The sequence below is a fragment of the Crocuta crocuta genome, unplaced genomic scaffold (genome assembly GCF_008692635.1).
Source record: "Crocuta crocuta isolate KB4526 unplaced genomic scaffold, BGI_CrCroc_1.0 scaffold4, whole genome shotgun sequence".
NCBI lineage: Eukaryota > Metazoa > Chordata > Mammalia > Carnivora > Hyaenidae > Crocuta > Crocuta crocuta.
Genome location: NW_027529996.1, coordinates 5,210,896 through 5,227,370, shown reverse-complemented (window position 1 = coordinate 5,227,370; position 16,475 = coordinate 5,210,896). Strand labels below are relative to the sequence as shown.

Below are 16,475 nucleotides of genomic sequence, written 5' to 3'. Positions count from 1 at the left end.
CGCGGTTCGTGGATTCGAGCCCCGCGTCGGGCTCTGTGCTGACTGCCAGCTCAGAGCCTGGAGCCTGTTTCAGAGTCTGTGACTCCCTCTCTCTCTGACCCTCCCCTGCTCACGTTGTCTCTCTCTCTCTCTCCTAGAAATAAATAAAACATTAAAGATAAAATTTATAAACGTGCCCTATGGTTTGCCTCCCTCTCTGTTTGAAACTATTTTTTCCCCTTCTGTTCCCCCATGGTCTTCTGTTAAGTTTCTCAAATTCCACATATGAGTGAAAACATATGATATGTCTTTCTTTGACTGACTTATTCACTTAGCATAATACCCTCTAGTTCTATCCGTGTTGCTGCAAATGGCAAGATTTCATTCTTTCTCATTGCCCAGGCAGAGTTTATAAAGGGAATTTTGAAGGTTTCAATCTGACCACCAATTTGAAGGGTCTCAAGAGAACACACAAAAATGAGAGGAACACATTCTTGGTAAGACTTTATTTCAGGCGCCCATGAAACCTCTCATTAATTCTATGCTTGGGCTTCCAGAGGTAGAGGTCACACAGTGTTCCTCACACCACAAAAACGACCGCCTTGAGACACTCCTTGCAATTTAAAAGTTTAACCCAAATCTTGCTGTTACTGCTGGGGCTGGACAGCCATAAGTTTGGAATGTTCCAGGGGCATGTTGAGATCTCAGGCATTAACTTTCCAAAAAGCACCTTTTTAAAGATCAGAAGCTCAGGACTTAACTGGTTTTTTTGAACATGAACTTCACTCGGAGATGTCCACATTGTGTACAGGCAGGCATAGAACCCATTTGCGGAAACAATAAAAGCACTCTACTTCCAAGAAACTGAGAGAAGCAGCTAAATTTTTCTTCCTTCTCCTCCCTCTTTTCTCCTCCTACTCCTCCTTCTTCTCCACTTTCTTCTCCTCCTCCTCTTCCTCTGTCTTCTTCTCTCTCCCTCTCTTCCTCTTTCTCTCTCCTTCCCTCCATTCCTTCCAGGACTAAAGATCTTGAGCAATCTGTATTCTAATTTTGGTGCATTACAAGACCACAGAATGGAAGAAAGCCAGAGGCTTTCTGTCATCCTCAAATGACAGATGGTGGCGGGGTCCCCAGCTTTCAGAGCAGATTTTCCTCTCCTCTGGCCAGTATGAAACAAGTCATCCAGTAAAACACACAGAACAGAGAGCAGGGGGGAGAATTAAGCTCCTTTTTCCAGCTCCTTCTTTATTTAGGAAACATCAGGAGAGTTTCATGACTCCTCCAGGATCACCCAAGTGGCTAGAAGTAATTCAGGAACTAGAATCCAGACCTCAGGGCTCCAAGCCCAGTGCTCTTTTCATTAAATCACGCTGTCCCACTTTCAAAGCTTCTGCTCATCTTCACACTGCCCAGGGGCTTGTAGCAAGCAGAAGAGGAGACTAGTGAAGGTTATAATGGTCATAATAATAATTGACAAACAGAGGCACCTGGGTGGCTGAGATGGTTAAGTATCTGACTCTTGATTTCAGCTCAGGTTATGATCTCACAGTTCATGGGATTGAGTCCCATGTTCTTTCTCTCCTCCTCTCTCTGACACTTCCCTCCTCTCTCTCTCTCAAAATAAATAAATAAACATTTTAAAAATAACTGGCAAATGTTACATTATCACAATTGCTATTATTATGATAGCTAAGAGTTACTGAGCACTTAATATTCATTAGCCACTATTCTGAGAGCTTTACATATGATAACTCATCAAATCTCCACAACAACCCTATTGTCCCCATTTTACAGATGAGACACCTGAAGCACAGAGAGGTTAAGTGACATTGCTTAATCTTGCCCACTAGAAAAGAAAAAGCAGGTGATTCCAATCATATTGACTCCTGAGGCATCAATGTGATGTCAAAGTTGGCGCACAAAAAAAGTGAGCCAACTATGGTCCATTCACACAATGGAATACTATACAGCCATATAAAAGAATGAAGATGATCTCTATGTAGTGATGTATAGTGGTGTCCAGGGTATATTGTCTATTAATCAGGGTCCTGGCAGGAAACACAAATTTGAGCATTAAAAGAAAAATGACTGTAATTGGTTGTAAAATCTTGAATTAAAAAATGCCCATAGGTTTATACCAATATTCAAATTATGAAGTAAAATAAAAAGAGAAGAAAAAGTTCATTTTTCATCTTTGGAGGTGACTATTACATAACCCATTACTCCAAAAGCTGGTCGTTAAAGGGAAATAATTAAGTATCTTACTCTACCTTTTTATGAAGTAGTAGACGTGAGTTTATCCACTGTCAATAAAGAAAAGCTCTGTTTTATAGAACAATTCCAGCAAATACATGTAGAAAGGATCCCAGCAGCAGAATATCACAATTCTACAACTGCCAATAAGATCATTTATCGAAACAAGAATCACTGATGGATGTTAACATTATTCAGGGAGAGGTTATTGGAGACCAGCATGTTCAAGTGCACCAAAGAATCATCCCCACGTATTTCTTGTTAAATTGCAAAGCGTAAACTGTACTTTCGCAATGCAAAGATCTCACAGTGATCGTTTTAACCAAGTGATCAAATTTAACATTATAATCAGACATTGGACTATTTTGAAATTATGAGCCTTCTGAAAGGATGCAATACTAAGCACACAAAATCACATATGAGGTATGCTTGCCAGAAATTTAGCCTGAAGCTAATCAAGTCTTTAGATCCAACTTTCAGTTTACAAGAATTACAAAACATAAAGGAACAAATTAAACACCTTGAGAAATCAATCAGACAAATCCAGAATGAAGGACATTCTACAAGACAAATGAAAACATCTCTTCAAAGAGTCAATGTTATTTTTAAAAGAAAGAGGCCATTCTAGAGTAGAAGAAATGAAAAAGATTTAATTAGACACCATGTGTAATTGATCAAATTCTGATTAAAAAAAACTGTAAGAGGGGAACCCGGGTGGCTCAGTTGGTTTAGAAATGACTTTTGATTTTGGCTGAGGTCATGACTGCATGCTCATGGAATTGAGCCCCATGTTGGGCTCTGCACTGAGTGCAGAGTCGGCTTGGGATTGTCCCTCTCCCTCTCTCTCTGTCCCTTCCCCGTTCTCACATGCACTTGCACACATGCTCTCACTCTCTTGCTTTCTCTCTCTCAAAATAAATAAATAAACTTTATTTAAAAAAAACCTATAAGAACATTTTTAGTAATTAGGGCAATTTGAATATGGACTGTATATTAGATTAAATTATATAATCACTATCAATATTGGTAGGTATGCGATGACATTTTCTTTCTGGAGAATGACCTTATCTTTATAAGAAGCACGTTGAAGCATTTAGGCGTGACTTAAGGATATCTACAACTTACTTTCAAATGCTTAGATAGAGTTGAGCAAGCAAAATGTTAGGAAATGTTTGATTCTAGGTGGCTGGTATAGGAGGGTACATGTACATTCAACTTTCCATGATATTTGAACATGGTTAAAAGATGGAGGGGCACCTGGGTGGCTCAGTCGGTTAAGTGTCCGACTTCGGCTCAGGTCATGATCTCACGGTTCGTGGGTTCGAGCCCCGCGTCGGGCTCTGTGCTGACAGCCAGCTCAGAGCCTGGAGCCTGTTTCAGATTCTGTGTCTCCCTCTCTCTCTCTGACCCTCCCCTGTTCCCGCTGTCTCTCTCTCTCTTCCAGAAATAAATAAAACATTAAAAAAATTAAAAGATGGAAAGAATACCTGAAGACCAGGCAATATGCAATTTGTAAGAACAAATACCTATAGAGGAAAGGGAGTGAACGTAGGGAATGAGATATAAGGGAAAAACAACACCAAACCAATGAAAGGGGCTGTGTACTGACAATGATAAAAGTGTGCAACGAGCTGAACATTATAATAAATTCAACTCTCCACACCTGAAAAAGGAAAGACATTCATCAAGTCAGCCAAGTGAGTCCCTTCCTCACCGCTGGGAGTGGAGAGCCGCATGAGGGTGAAGAGCGTGAAGCTGGAAGGGCCACAAACATGTAGTGCCAGGCTGGCTATCCGGAGCTCCCCCATTGTGCATTGAGCTGGGATATTTTCAAATCTATTTGGTAATGCAGAGTTATCCCCCTTGTGTCATGAAGGCCTTATGTTATTTGATTTACAGCTGCTCTCACGAAGGGAGATTTGTTCAATAATCCCCAGGATTGCAGCTAAACGCCCAAGAACATATTTATCTACTTGGCTGTAGTCAGACATCTCCATCTACTCTGGGTATGTAACTATGATTGCTTTTGTTTATTTCAGGTGCTTCATCAGCTTCCACGCATTCCAGGAGAACTCTTCTGTGGTGTCCCTGTGAGTCAGGTGAAAAAAGACCGTGAGGATCCCTCAAGCCTCATTCCTGGTGGAAAAAGGAAAGGGCTGAAGTGCCTTGCCTCTGGTCCTTGGAAAAAAATAGCCAGAATAAAAAAAAGTACAGGCCAAGAAATGCCCCTAGCAGCCCTTAATGGCACATAAATAAGAGAATTTCATTGCCCAGGAGGTCTATATAGCGGTCCTGAGAGAAACATGTGGGGAATTCTAGTCGAATGGGAGCTTCTGGAGGGTAGGAAACACATCTGCCTCTATCCGAGACCTAGCCTGGTTCTGAGAACATAACAAGTGCTCCTTTCGTATTTGTCAACTGAGTAAATGCATCCATAATCTAACAAGGCATAAGTGGTTCAGACTGAGGATGAATAGGTAAGAAAACAATGATTTTCTCTTAAAGTGAGAAAGGGAACAATGTGAATAGAGAACAAGAAAAATAAAACATTGTAGCCCATATCTAGATCTACCCATTTGCTTTGGTAGGTGAAAACAATTCTTAAGTAAACATAATAAGTGGAAAGAATGTTGCACATGAAAGTGAGACACAAAAATAAAATAAAATAAAATAAAATAAAATGGCTAGAAACAAATTGTGTTTGGGCTAGAAATCCAAGTATTACCCTTCCCAGGGTCCAGGGCTGAAGACTCTCAGAACCTTGTAGACCACTCTCAGATATTTCTAGTCTAAGAGTAGCAACTCTCGTTCCTGCTTCTATCAGTCACAAGGCTTTCCATTTCACCCCCAGAAGCATCACAAAATTCTTCCCTGATTTCCCAAAACAAACTATTTTAATTCACTAAATTATTTTAAAAAACAAGACGGTAATAGAGAAGGGAGTGTTGTGGAATCAAAGAAGCAAAGATAATTCTCCAAAAATGTTCAAAATTCTTCTGTAGCCCAGAAAAATAGATGGATGTTTCTGAGAATACCACCCTCCCCAAAGCTAGAACTACACAGAATGTTTTCTTTTATCCCATTCTTATGGGGCTCCTCCTGGGATTGAGTTTTCCCTTCTCAATAGCACAAAGAGGTGAGTCTTCTATGCTAGAAGAAGGGAGCCAAGCTTGTCGGGTCTGGCAGAAAGTAAACATTTGTGACTTGCCTGAATTATTTTAAATAATGAAAACATCACTCTGATGGCCAGTGCTACAAGGCAGCAGGTAGTAAACTTAGGAAAAACCAAGGGTCGTGGCCTGCATTTCAAACCTGGCTTAAGAAGCTGATCAGAGAATTTGGACATGCTAACTCAGAGATAGTTGCTGGATTTTAAAAGTAGGAAATTGGAGAAAGATCGTAAGTTTGCCTCCCTCCATTTCACCAGACTCTTTAGGTAAGCCCCATTCTATGCTATCAAAGGGATCCATCTGCCCAGCTCTGTTCACAGACCTTTCTTTCAGGCTCCCTCACAGAATCAGCTGGCCTTGAATCTGACTCTGCTAAATGCAGAACCCAAAGCTCCTGGTTCCTTCCTAAGCTTCCCCGGAACAGAGCACCCATTCTTGGCCTCTGCTTATGATTGTGTTGGTCTAGTTCAAACTCCAACACAACAGGACTGGGATGGCATCCAACTCTGCGTTAGGTACAGTGCTGGAGACCATCTGCTCTTTTGTCAGTGCTGCACATTTGTCCAATGTCATGGTCTGAAGAATCAGATTAGAAGACAGCTTGCTTTGTGATTTTCCTGTTTGTTTTTTTCTTTTGAACATGCATTTTATCTTGCTCTGAACATTATTCTTTTCTTCCTGCTCTTTCAGGTTAAAGCCAAGAAGTCCCCAGTATCTGTTAGTCGTCCAAGAATACAACAGGCTGAAATCTATTTAGATGCATGTCTCCATTTGCTAGTGTTTAACATCCAAACTCTCAACCTCAAGTTTCCGTCGTAAGCAAAGAAACTTATCATTATTTGCAGGACAAAAGGAGCTAAGGCAAAGAAGTAAATCTTATTCTGAAGAGTTAATCATGTGGAATCCCAGGTCTCACTCCCCAGGGATGCCAGGTCTGTTGTGAGACCAAAAACTGTTCACTTTTTACAGGTGCGCCAGGTGATTCTACACAGGCGGACCACGTTTTTGGAGGAAGAGAAGGTCAGCTTCGTAAGAGCTGAAAACAGCTGGAGTGGGGTAGGGGGTCCCAGGGAACTTGGTGATATGCAGCCACCTGGGCTAGAGGCTCTCGGTGGAGGGGAGGGCTTCAGAGCAGGGAGAAGCTTGAGGTCTGCAGCTTTCCCTTTGAGCTACTGTTCACCACTTGACCCCAAGCAGCAGGGAAGGAGGAAGAAGCAAGTATTGTGCCAAACAGCCAGCAGTAACCTGACTTCCCAGACTCTGCTCCCTCGCACCCCTCATGCTAAGGACCATTTCCTGCCTGACCTGTGAGCTCAGGCTCAGTCTCAGTTGCGAGTACTAGCAACCAGAACTGGGCTGGAGACAAACTTTGCTCCTTTCTTGGTGGCTTGGTAACATCACCACAGCTGCCTGGCAGACTCGAACCTCATGTCACACAACATATTCCTCAACCTTTTTGGCTTGGCATCCCTCAAAATAAACTTTAATGCAACCTCACTCATTTCTAAGTAGACATCTAACATTTTTCATTGCGAGTTTAAATTGTTGCAAAGTACGTACTTCCTGGCATATTGTGTGTTTTGACATTTTTAAAATACTTATTTTGAGTGAGTGAGAGAGAGAGAAACCACACATGAGTATGGGAAGAGCAAAGAGAGAGAGAGAGAGAGAGAGAGACAGAGAAGAGGAGAGAATCCCAAGCAGGCTCCATNTGGCATCCCTCAAAATAAACTTTAATGCAACCTCACTCATTTCTAAGTAGACATCTAACATTTTTCATTGCGAGTTTAAATTGTTGCAAAGTACGTACTTCCTGGCATATTGTGTGTTTTGACATTTTTAAAATACTTATTTTGAGTGAGTGAGAGAGAGAGAAACCACACATGAGTATGGGAAGAGCAAAGAGAGAGAGAGAGAGAGAGAGAGAGAGAGAGAGAGAAGAGGAGAGAATCCCAAGCAGGCTCCATGCTCAGTGCAGAGCCAGACATGGGGCTCAATATCAACAACTGTGAGATCATGACCTGAGCTGAAATCAAGAGTCAGACACTTAACCAACTGAGCCACCCAGGCACCCCTGACATTTTTTGATTGAACTGTTACATGATTCTTTAAAGGTACTAAATGGAATCTAGAAGCTATTGTGATTTGGTACTCACAGTCATTCATTCACTTATTTAAACTATACATGAACGAGTCCTTCTTTAATAGTTAGAGATTTTATAGCAATTTGTTTTCCTTTTGGACTCATATTTCCATCTGATTTCCTCCATATAATTTTAACCTATTATACTTTTATTCTTATAGTCTTTTATTGACCATGCCATCATACTTTCTCTACTATAGTAGATACACCTATAGATAGAGACATGTTTAGATGTAGATATATAGATATATGTAAAGCCTGGCATTTAATATGCTTTAAATAATTTCCGATGACCAAAAGGACTGAAGAGTCAAAAGACGTCTTATGAATTTTATTACCACTGTAATTTTGGTAAAACTAACATAAATATATCACAAATCATTAAATATAAAAAGTGAATTTAATTGGAAGTGCATCTCTAAATAAATAGGAGTGACTCTACTCATTTCTGTCGATAAACAGTACTTAATGTCAGAGTGAGTCAGTGCTCAGCCCACTTATATTAATGTATTCCATTTTTATATATGAAAGTCCTTATAATTCTTATTCATATAAATAATTACATAGAAATGAAGGGGGTTTGGTTATGGCAATGTCATTCAACTCTTTGAAACCTTCCTGAGCTCATTTTAATGGTTTATCAGCTGACATCTTGTTACATTCTTGAATTTTTTTGAAGCAAAGAATCAGAAATTATATGAGCCCTCCTGAGCACCATGGCTCGTGTGCTCTCCCTTCCCAGAAGCATGCTCTGTGCCCCTCAATGTCTGATTGCAATTTAAAAGTTTTTCAGAGGAGGTTATTTTTAGTTTATTTATTTTGAGAGAGAGTGTGTGTGGGAGGCAGGGGCAGAAAGAGAGGGAGACGGAATCCCAAGCAGGCTCTGCATAGTCAGCACAGAGCCCCATATGGGGCTCGAGCTCACAAGCTGTGAGGTCACGACCCGAGCCAAAATCAAGACTCTGATGCTTAACTGAGACACACAAGCACCCCTCAAAGCTCTTTGCTGAAACATATCTACAGATATAGGTTTAGATTAGATATAGATACAGATATACACACACAGATATGACTGTATTAAAATCATATTCTGTCCCTCTAAGTACACCTGGGTGGCTCGGTTGGTTAAGTGTCTGACTTCAGCTCAGGGCATGATCTTGTGGTTCACTGAGCCCCATGTCGGGCTCTGTGCTGACAGCTCAGAGCCTGGAGCCTGTGTCTCCCTCTCTCTCTACCCCTCCTCTGCTCACACTCTGTCTCTGTCTCTGTCTCTCTCTCAAAAATAAATACACACTTTAAAAAATCGTATACTGCTCCCCCTAATAATGTTTGGTATATTTTTCCAAATTGCCTTCCATGTGTATATAATTTTTATATAAGTTTATTCAAGGAATAGTCCCATTTTGTTATATTTTCATTTAACATTTCATCGTAATTATTTATCATAAATAATTAGACCATAAAAATACTCTAGTGACAGTTGTAGTGGCTATTTCATATTCCATTGTATTTGTGCCACAAAAATCTATCAAAGCATTTTCTCAAAACCTTGTCTCTGGGATGTCTGGGTGGCTCAGTCGGTTGAGTGTCTGACTTTGGCTTAGGTCATGATCTCGCAGTTCATGAGTTCGAGCCTATCTTCAGATCCTGTGTCTCCCTCTTTCTCTGACCATCCCATGCTCATGCTGTCTCTCTCTCTCAAAAATAAATAAAACATTAAAATATTTTTTAAAAAGCCTTGTCTCAAGAAATAAGAGAAAAGCCTTAGTTGAATTGTTCAAATTTCTTGATCTCAACACCTAATTTCTTTCTTACATGAGGAAAAAAGCCATGACCACTATTACATTTCATACCTTAAAATGTCACTTATTGGAAGACACACCCATTGTATGTTTCTCAGAAAGGACACAAGTATTTAACAATGATCATGACTAGGGTGCCTGGGTGGCTCAGTCGGTTAAGCATCCAACTGTTGATTTTGGCTCAGATCATGATCTCACAGGTTTTGAGTCTGAACCCACATCTGGCTTTGTGCTGGCAGCATGGAGCCTGCCTGGGATCCTCCTTCTTTCTTTCTCTGTTCCTTCCCCACCCACACTGTATCAGTTTCTCTCAAAATAAGTAAATAAACTTAAAAAAATTGAAGGGGGGCTTGGGTGGCTCAGTCAGTTAAGTGCTCAACTTTGGCTCAGGTCATGATCTCCCTGTTCATGGTTTCGAGCCCCACATCGGGCTCTGCGCTGACAGCTCAGCGGCTGGAGCCTGCTTCGGATTCTGTGTCTCCCTTTCTGCCTGCCCCTTCCCTGCTCCCACTGTCAGTCTGTCTGTCTCTCTCAAAATTAAACATTAAAAAATTTTTTAAGAAAATTAAAATAAATTATTTTGACCTGTGCAAATGTCTCTAGAGTGAGCTATGTTATAGAATTCTCTGCGTGCAGAGCTTGGGGAACTTTTCCATGCCCCACAGAGCCCCTCTGTGCGTGACACTTTTATGTTCCTCCTGCCATACCCTGACTTGCAAACGTGCCTAGATGCCCCCCATCTCTTCTCACCTATGAAGGACTCATCCCTTTCTGGAATTTGATTCCCTTGGATTTATTCATGTCCACAGCTCTCTAATGTCTTTTAATATAATTTTTTTTTTGTTTATCTACTTTTGCCTCCATGTTATCATGGGAGCAATGGTCTGTCCAAACTACCTATGTCCTAACAGGAAGGATCACTTTGTGAAAGTAGACTTTGTCCATCTTGGTTGCACTAGCTACATTTCAACGCCATTGGTGGTACAGACTATAGAACATTTTGCATAAATTAAGCAGCCAGCCACTTGGATTCCCAGTATCCAGTCCGCTTTCCCAGCTGCTTTTAACAGGGATTCCCACATTCTGCCTTAACTCCTGTAAGGATTCCCAGTCTGTGACAACCTGCCCATTGAAATGGCATTAGTGGAGTCCTGATACGTGGCCCATGACTTGCTGCAACTTTTTACACGTTTTGAAATGGCTGGTTACCACCTAAGCTTCATCCCAGACTCACTTCTTTGGAACCGCTAGGGACTCCAGGGCAAATATATGTCCTGGCAGCTCAGGTCCCTCTCTGTGGCTTACCACTGCTCAGAGGAGCCCGAACACATTTCTTAACCATGTCCTGCTGGGCAATACAAATCACCTTCTGTCTTAAAAAAAAAAGAAAAATCTGACTCACTGGATTTACTCCAAATCACTTTCTTTCTTGGAATTCATGATTTCTTTTGATGTTTATCAATACATCACTACCTGGTAAGCTTGCCAAGATCATGTCTGGGTTTGGTGATATATCATCTCCCCACGGCTTATTGCAAGGAACTTCCCACCTCTTTTAGGGATCCAAAAGATCTGTGAGCAGCATAAAATGGCAAGATGCCAGGAAACAAGGACTCAGCTCTCAGCTAGATATCTTATTCACTAGCACAGGGCTGCCTTTGAGAGTCAGTGTGTATTGGGGAAGGATTCCAAGAAGATGTGTGACTTTAGAATAATGACAAAGGTCAGCTAAGACAGTTAAATAAGCCTGGAAATCATAATTATGCCAACCCTAGACAAGGCGATGAAGTCAAGAAGTTTATCTTTGGCCTCCCTCCAAACCTCCCTGAGAATCCTTCTCTTTGATTCTTCTCCTTTGTCCCCTTCCCTCGAGCTTGCTCAGGACTCTATCTTGGCTTCTCACTCCTTCAGGGAGCTCTTTCTGGGCTCTTTTCTCCCATGGAAACTTAGTTCCAGGCCCATTAGGCTCTGCTTGTGAAGACCAGCCAGCTATTAGGACAAGCTAATTTACTTCAAAACAGGAGTCCTTTACCTGGTTTTAAAGATGGGCTTCAGAGGTCAGTGAAGACCCTAAGACATTATAACTTTGCCTGTGTATTTTCTGGGGAAAAGAGCCATAGATTTTATCAGATTCTAAAATATGTCTATGAACCCCAAAAGGTTGAAAGCCCTGATGGTGAATGTCAATAGCTGATAATTGTAGGAGGTTTTATTCCCAGTTAATGTTTGCATTTTAGCCAAAGTGTGAAGGAGAAACCTCCATCTGTTAATAGCTTTGCTTTGGGAAATAATAATAGGACAGTTTTCAGGCCAGAGGTAAGAGAAGTAGGAAAGACTCTGGGGTAGGAAATGTCCCGTTATCACCTTTGAGATCATAGCCAACCACCTGCCCGTAGGATCAAGGGCAGCTTCTCTGGGTTGCACCGTTTCTCTTTGAACACAAAACCTTTCCACTCATGTAAAGTGTAGGCTTTTTAAAGAAACGTCAAAGAAACTAATGAGGCTTGGGATGCAACCCTTTCTGTTCATTACAGATCAATTCTGATGAAGCGCCAGTAGGGTACAGCAAAAGGTCTGGAGACACAGTTGCACTTCCTGCTTGACCAACCATTGCTGAGCAACTTTCTGAGAATGGCTTGGTCACTCTGGGCCTCTATCTTCATTTCTAAAACATCCGGCCAATTCTCTCCAGCCTTGTGATTCTAAGAAAGCTGCCAGAAGTCCACCATACATGGTATTTCTGTACTGCCTTTCTGTACTGTTTTTCATATTTAGGGGGAAGAGACACAACCAAACACAAAGTTGTTTGCTTCCTTTTTAATATGTTAGCATCTTGTCCCAAGTAGCAAAACCTGCTCTTGAAAGCTTCGAAACAGTCTGCAGTGGATTGTGATTGTCTCAGAAAGATTAATTGGAAACAAACTCTAAGGAAGAAAATTCAAAGCCCATTTCTATGCTTCCTGCCTTTTAGATCTTCTAACATGTAAATCGACTGTTACAAAGAGGATCAGTGATTAGAATGGCCTGCGCGAAGACCAGCATTCAGCTCCCCGATTATTCCTCGCCAGAGTCCCTGGTGACCAGCATCTCAATGACCTTCTTTTCAGCCTGCTAGCCGCAGATCCTGCGTTCCCCAACACAACCACAGTCTTAACAAACCAGAGACCCTCCCCCACCCCCAGACTGTGCTTCAAATCAGAACAAACCCTCATAGCAAGGATCACTCCAGACATCCGCATTCGGGAACCATAATTATATGGTTATTATACCTCCCCCATAGTTATGCCTGCTATATTCCGCATCTGCCTCATCTTTCTATTCTTACTATTTTTCTTTTCTATCCTGGCAAAATTCCCTAGATGAGAGCTGTTTTCTGATTGCTTCTTTCTCCCCCATCACTGGTCTCCTCGCATTTCCTCTCTTTTTCTAATACAGAGACTCCTTGCTTACTTAGCAATCTCCTTGCTTACTTAACAAACTGAGAACCAGGAAGCAAGTAAGAAGCACTCCCAAATAGCCAGCATGGACTTAGGACAAAAGTGGGGTAACTTAGCTTTCACTCAAACCAGTTTCCTTTTGCACTGTATACAGTTCTCTCCAGCCAAAAAAAACAAGTGCAAATGTCAAACATATAAGTGTGTAAAGAAAGGGAAGGACGAGGCAGGCTTGGGAGAGGGGAATCTCCAATGGGTGCCCTGCCTGCCAAGGAAAATGCCCCCAGATAGCCTGGCAAGGAGACAGAAAATAAAAGGCAGTAAAAACATGATAAAAGGGGAATCCAAGAATCCCTGCAGTCTAGGATATTTAATGATGAAATAAACAGACCCACTTACTCTCTTCTAGAATGGGAGTGGAATCAGTGATCAATTTAGCTTCAAAACAGGACAAAGATAATACATCAGTTGAAAGAACTTTTGCATCTAGGGGCACCTGGGTGACTCAGTCAGTTGGTTGAGTGTCCAACCCTTCATTTTGGCTCAGGTCATGATCTCAAGGTCATGGGATCAAGCCCTGTGATGTCAGGCTCCATACTGGGCATGGAACCTGCTTAAGATTCTCCTTTTTCTCTCCTCCTGCCTCTCTCCCCAACTCGTATTCTCTCTAAAAATAAAAAAATAAATAAAAATTAGGAAAGAAAGAACTATTTCACCTAAGCTCCCAATACCCACCCTTCCTATTTTATTTTAGTATAATAGCTGAGCACATGACTTCTCAAAACAGTCCCCTGCGGTTGGGTATGGCCTATAGGGGGTGTGTGGAAGTGCTATGGACAACTTCCAGGTCATGCCCCTGTTTGAAAGGAAGTCTAATGCTCTCTGTTCTCATCATTGGCTGGCTTGACTGTGGACATGGTGTCTGGAGCTGGGACAAACAACCACATATTTAGGATGACAGAGCAACAAGAAAAGGTCTGGTCATTGATGCAATGGAGCTATCGTATCACCTCATACTGCTCATGCTTGGTCTGATTCTTGACAAGAATATAAATTTGTTTTTGTTTAAGCCACTGATATCTTGGTTTTTAGCAGCAAGACCAACATCCTAACTAATCAATTAGTGAAGTTTCTAACTAGGGATGTAATTTTGGGGATCCCATTGATACCCCCACATTCCACTTCCCCTCTCTCCTTTTGGCAGTGGCCCTGTGCTGAAATAGAAAAAAAAAAGTGGGATTTGGAATCCAATTTTGGCTCTAACAGTTACTATATTTTCTTTATAAAATGAGAGTCATAAGAGTTAATATTTATTAAATGCTTCTATGCTATCCTTGCTTATTTGCATTATCTCATTTAATCCTCATAAGAGCCCTATGTGTGGTTGGTACTGTTATTATTCTAATTCTACAGATGCAGTTAAGCATCTTTCCTAAGATATTACAGCTAGTGAGAGGCAAAGCTGATTGGGAACGAGAGAGTTTCTTAAGAGCCCACAGCTCTTAACCATTTCCCTCTGGACTTGACTTTCTGCGTGGGTGAAATTCAAGGCAAATTGCGTTCCCAGAGCACAACTATCCCTTTTCAAACTGGGACACTTCTGCAGGATGCCGACTGTGTTCTGATCATCTGCCTCTTTGAGCTAAGGTCCTACACTACCTCTTGACCACCCACTCTTGGGTGAAAGTCTTCCTTTGGTGAAAGGAGCTAAACTTCTCTGATTAAACCACAATAAATCCTGCTTAGTTAAGCAGGGACATTTTCTTTCTCCTCTTGTTATAAACTGATTTTTTTTAGTCAAAATCTCAAAGTCCCAGGTCTCTGCAAAGGCCACAGTCCATAATGACCATTCAGAGTCACCAAAAAAGGTTTACATTCTGTCCAAAACGTTTTGGAAGGCAGGATGTGTACCCCAGTGACAAACCCACACACGAAGAGAGGGCTCCCCAGAAGAGAGAGAGCCATACAAGCTTCAGCCGTCTAGCCTTTCCTTTCTCACACAGGCAGGGAAAAGAAGAAATAAACACCGCTTGGTGCCAAAGAGGAGACGCTGGAACTTGAGGCCTGTCACTGCTCGCTGAAGGAAAGAAAAAAATTGAAAAGAAACGCAAGTGTGAGAAGACGACAGAAAAAGAAAGAGAAGTATATGAAGATTCTCTCCTAAAATGGGTAAAGAAGAAAAGTAGGGGTGCCTTAAAAGGTAGGTTCTGTTCTTCTAGGGAACTACCCTGTAAGGATCAGGCAAGTGAAGCTCTGCACGTGTGGAAGTCCCGCTCAAAACTGCCAGGGCACCGGGACTGATTCTTCTCTTCTGTAGCCGAGTCAAGAACAATCTCATAGTGATGGGAAAATGCATTATCCCCATTTCACAGATATAGTACTTGAATCTCAAAGATGACAGTTTGTCCCAGATCATGAGTATTAAGTGGTGGACTTATGATTTTACACCCAAGACTGTCAGATACCAAAACTGACTAAAAAAACACTATTTATTTGATACATAGCTTCAGTATTGTCTTTATATTATTTCTTATATCACTTACCTATTGTGAAAGTGGCTTTCTTTCTTTTTTCATTCAATGTTTATTAAGCACCGACAATATCCAGTTGCTAAGGTATAAAACATGGCTCCTCCTGACATTAGATTTGATGGAGAAGGCAAAATCAAACCACGTAAGGATAAGAAAGTGTTAAAGTGTTACAAGAACGAAAGCAAGAGTACCTGCAGAATACAGTGATAATAAAAGTTATTAACCGCTATTGAATGCTACCTACGTGCCGGACACAGTGCTGAGAGCTTTGCCTGTACAGTCAGAGATGGGAGACAAGAGAAGACGCTATCGGTGTCACCCAGGGAAAACCTTGCTACACTTGCCAGGTTTAGCAAATAAAAATACAGAATCCCGGGTGCCTGGGTGGCTCAGTCAGTTAAGCGTCCGACTCTTGGTTTCAGCTCAGGTCATGATCTCATGGCTCATGAGTTCAAGCCCAGCATGGGGCTCTGCGCTATCAAAGTTCTTTCTCTCTCCCTCTCTCTCTGCCCCTTCCTCACCTGTGCTCTCACTCTCCAAAAATAAATAAATAAACTTAAAAAAAAAAACCCACAGGATCCCCAGTTAAATATGAATTCCACATAAACAGCAAATATTTTTTTAGGATAAGTCTCATGCAACGTTTGAGACAGATTCTACTAACACATTATTCATCATTTATCTGAAATGCAAATCTAACTGGGAGTCCTGTATTTAATCTGACAATTATAAATGAGGAGAGTAAGGAAGTAGCAGAATGTGTTTCACGGAGAAGGTGTGTCTTTACAATGAGTGCTTTTGCTCCAGATTCCGAGTAATGGGGAAGGAAGAGAGGGAAGGAAGGACTGTTGAACCTCTAGTCTCGGATGAACCAAGACCACAAGAAACTATCAACTTTCAAAAGACCATTACTTTCATAGGAATGTGTCAAGCCACCTCAAAATATTTCCTCTTTGGCAATAAGAGGGAAATAAATTAAAACATGTATTTGGTCATTTTAGAAATATAAGGTCTCCCGTTGAGTTAGGTAGAGGTGGAAATAAATGTCAGTGAAAAGTTCTTGGTTGCCAAGCAAATATTCAGGATGTGGACTCCTCTTTTTCATGTGGAATTGGGGGTGCAGTCCTTTAAAGGAACACCCCTTATCCCTCCAAAGAAAAGAT

The 16,475-nt window shown here is 41.4% G+C and overlaps 1 long non-coding RNA gene across 1 annotated transcript in view; it reads left to right on the top strand.

The window, feature by feature from the left end:
- LOC144231052 (uncharacterized) overlaps positions 1–6,899 on the top strand; it is a 34,769-nt gene extending 27,870 nt beyond the window's left edge. The window contains exons 2-3 of the long non-coding RNA XR_013334971.1: positions 4,272–4,331; positions 6,093–6,899. This is a non-coding gene — a long non-coding RNA (uncharacterized LOC144231052). The remainder of the gene's footprint in view (positions 1–4,271; positions 4,332–6,092) is intronic.
- The last annotated feature ends 9,576 nt before the right edge of the window (positions 6,900–16,475 follow it).